The sequence below is a fragment of the Delphinus delphis genome, chromosome 16, assembly GCF_949987515.2.
Source record: "Delphinus delphis chromosome 16, mDelDel1.2, whole genome shotgun sequence".
In the NCBI taxonomy this organism is placed as follows: domain Eukaryota; kingdom Metazoa; phylum Chordata; class Mammalia; order Artiodactyla; family Delphinidae; genus Delphinus; species Delphinus delphis.
In genome coordinates, this window is record NC_082698.1 from 80,795,278 (window position 1) to 80,799,068 (window position 3,791).

At 46.8% G+C, this 3,791-nt stretch overlaps 1 long non-coding RNA gene across 1 annotated transcript; it reads right to left on the bottom strand.

Moving 5' to 3' along the window:
- Window positions 1-663: 663 nt before the first annotated feature.
- LOC138414296 (uncharacterized) lies at window positions 664-1,873 on the bottom strand. The gene is made up of 3 exons (XR_011246744.1): window positions 1,784-1,873; window positions 1,431-1,574; window positions 664-1,156 (listed from the first exon to the last, which is right to left on the bottom strand). It is a non-coding gene; the product is annotated as an uncharacterized lncRNA (long non-coding RNA).
- Window positions 1,874-3,791: the final 1,918 nt, after the last annotated feature.

Below are 3,791 nucleotides of genomic sequence, written 5' to 3' on the forward strand. Positions count from 1 at the left end.
GGTGGCCTGGTAGAAGATGCTCTCCACTGCCATCTGCACCCCTGGATTCTGGTCCAGTCTCTGACCCCCTCACCATAACTTTGGGCAATTTACTGACCTCGGTTGGATTAGATAAGATATTTTTAACTTGGATTCGTGGTCTGTCTAAAATTATATAGGACATTTTTCTGGGGCTTTTTCTCAGCAGAATGGAGCTAATAAGTTAGGGGAGAATGAAAGGAATCCAGACTGATTTGATGTGACACACACTGAAAATGTCAAAGGGTTACGGTGGAAGAGAGTTGGATAGAGTTGAATGGAGGGTGATGGGAGCAGGAAGAAAGTCAGGGCAAACTGGATGGGTGGACGGCGAATTTGGGGAGGAATGTGAGAGACGACAGAGAGACTTTGGTTGGCATTACCGTCTGTGTGAGAAATAGAGAGAGATATTGAAAGGAGATGGCTAGATGTTTTCCTGAGTAAAACAAATGAAATTTCCTTTAATATTTGGTGAGAAACTTCAGTAATGAATTGAATTGGTTTATAAAGTCTTGGTTGTCACAGAGTTTTTGTTTCTCAGATTGAGATCTTATGTTAATACTGGCTCCATATATGGGTATCAGACAGGATTGTTGGTTGCAGGTAACAGATGGTAACTCACACGGATCAAGAACAAAAGGGGTTTAATAAGAAGATTCAGGATTCTCACAAAATTGCTGGGAAGGCCAGACAACCTGACTTGGCTAAAATTCCAGGGACAATGGCCACAATTATGCTACAGGACAGGCTTGATGAGAAATCATTACTACGTCCGCCCCACTGAACGCTAGAGGACATTACCGTCGTTTCCCACTATGCTACTCTGACAAGGGCCACCATCTCACAGATAATTTCACTTTGAAAACTGATGTCTCTGCCTCCATACATACTAATAAAACGGCTCCACGGTGCCTCCTTTCTCTGGTGTCCAATAAAGTCTCACCCAAGTGGGTCTGATGGGTGAAGAATAGGTGTCACACCTACACCTTAGCTTCAGAGAAGCAGGTGAGCTTTTATGATCTTCCTTAGGAGGGTCCATAAGACTGGATATTCTCCAAACGTAGCTTCTAGGCAGCCTACAGATGCCAAGACCCACTAGATTCATTGATCCCCGAAGTCCGCCATGGAGAGTGGTACCCTAGGCAGATAGCAGTGATGCTTCATTAGACGCACAGGTAGTGAGAGACACTTACAGCTGTGTCTGGGCTGAAAGGACACCGACCAAAAACGATTTGTGACTTGCTACGACAGGAGAAAGGGCAACTCAGTTTGGCCACTGATCTCCAAGCTTAGCCCTGAGGTGAGTTCTTAAGGGAAAAGCTGTGGAGTTGGGCTGAGGTAGAAGAAAAGAAGGCTCTGGGCAGAGGTCTGGGATCTATGGGGTTGCAGCTTTCGCTCAGAACTACCCTCACCTTTGAGAGCAGCCTGCTGGCCACACCGAGGCTCCGTCCCTGGGTGCCTTTGACATTGATGCATGTCCCTAGAACCGCAGAAATGATTTTCCTCATGACACTGAGACAGCCACCTGCTCTGTTCGGTAAGTTTTTTCCCCACTCCTGAAAGAAAAGGGAAAAAAGCACTTACCCTCCTGGATTTTCTCCCCAACTATTTTCTTCCCATCTTCATGTGCCCAAGAACCTCATTTTTGCTTTGCAAAACCCACTTCCTCGAAGTAAAAGTCATTGCCAACATTCAAAGTGTTTTTCAAAGGGAAACTTTTTCCTAAAAATATCTCTGATGCCTTCGGCCAGACTTAATTACCAACCTCCTTCTGTGCCATCTCAGTTCCTTTTAACCTTCGATTATAGCACGTTCGGGAGTTTTGGCGCTTACTGCAGTGTCGTAGCTCTTCTTTCTGTAACTCAGGTGTCCCAGGCTAGATAAGCACTAGGGACTGTGTTTACTAGCGACGTTACTTTGCCACTCATTAACCTAGGGTCAGAGTCTAACTCCATTATAAATGGTCAAAAGAAGGTGACATGGATTTTAATGGCCATTCCACATGAGGAGTTTCAAATTATGTTTTGAAAAAGGTCAGCATTTTGAGATTAACTGGAGAACTCCTCAAGGTGACTCTTTCGGGAGACCCAGTATTTGTCTGGATATATAAATTTTGGGCGTGTCTGTCTCAAAAGAAAGAAGTCTTCGTACCTAAGGTCCTTATTGTCTTTGGGCTCTGTCCAACTGCAAGTGTGAGAGAGGCCAAAACTGTGACCTTCCTGCCTCAACACCCCTGAGGGACCCCAGCGTGTTTTCTCCAGGCCAAGGGGAGGGTGTGGGCAGACCACGTGCTGTGAGGTCTCAGAGACCTCCAGCTCTCCAAGGACTCCACGTCCGTTACCCAGGGGTGAAGCGGCAGACAGCCCTCGCATCTCTGTTTCTGCTTTCTTCTGAGATAGGGATTCTTCTTAAGCAGGGCCAGATGAAAGGGCGGGCCAGCCGGGCAGCTCCCCAGGGGCAAATCGGAAGAGAGAGAGCGCATCACTGAGATAAATTTAAACGACGGTGCTTATTAACTTGGGTTTCTCTGCACAGCTTCTTCTCTAGCTGGTGGAATAGAAGTTGGTCCTTTCTAATTGAAGTGTGACAGAACCTTAGGGAAGAAAAATGTTAAAACAGCTCTTACCGATGCTACCATGACTACTAAGAATTTTGAGATGAATTCAGGACAAATCAGCTTAAGTTCCGCAGTGAGCTGAAACCCTGAAACCATGTAACAGGCATTGGTACTGTCACGGGGAATGACTGTCTATATGTTCAGTCATTCATTCATTGTGTCTCCCCAAAAGTACTCAGATCAAAAGAAATCTGAGAAAAGATTTTTCAGAAAAGTGGGAAAAGACAGCCATTTTGAGATTGCTGACTCGGTTGGGGGCGCTCAAAAAGTATTGATTAAACTAACATGTTTCTACATAAATGTTTTTTCTTTTTTGGCCACAGCACGTGGCTTGCGGGGTCTTAGTTCCCAGACCAGGGACTGAACCCGTGCCCCTTGCAGTGGAAGTGTGGAGTCCTAAACACCGGACTGCCAGGGAATTCCCTAAAAATGTTTACTAAGGGAAAATGAGTTTCTTCCTGTTTCCCACTCATGAATGTTGAACGTGACTTTTAAGAACGTCATGCTCCAAACCACATGCCCTGGTTGACGTCTCAGCACCGTTCACACCTGCAAGTAGGAAACCCCACCTCTGGCAGAGCTACAGAGCCCAACTCCATCCTGCCGGCCCATTCCTGCCCCCCACTTAAAGCCCTCGGGCCTGCCCGTCTGACACCCACGTATCTCTGGCCTCCGTCCAGTGTGGCCCTGTGGTGACTCGCTTGTGTCACCTCAGAGAACCTACAGTTGCCTGCTGTCACATGCTTGCGTCCATGTCCTGCTTTTGCCTATCTCAGCTTTTTGAGGTCAGGGAGCATTCATTCCGTTTCCTTATATTCCCAAGAGCTAAGCGCAATGCCAGAAACATGGGAGAAAAACAAAACACAACAACGTGGTAGACACATGTCTGTTGAATGAAAAAAACAAGTGGATCAATTTGTGCAGACTCGACCCTTTGCCTGCTGACACTTGTACCTTCTGCCAAACCCTCCTACAAGTCAGTCTTTTCAGTCCCTCCAACTACCTGCCCTGCCTGGCTTCGTTGCCGTCTACACCCTGGATAAGCCTAGTCTTCAGCCAAAGGGAGTGGTGGGGCTCTAGTCATCCCTTCAAAAGTGGGGAAGATTTGGATGGGATGGGAATGTGGGGGAGGAAGAGAAGTGGGGACAAGCTTCCA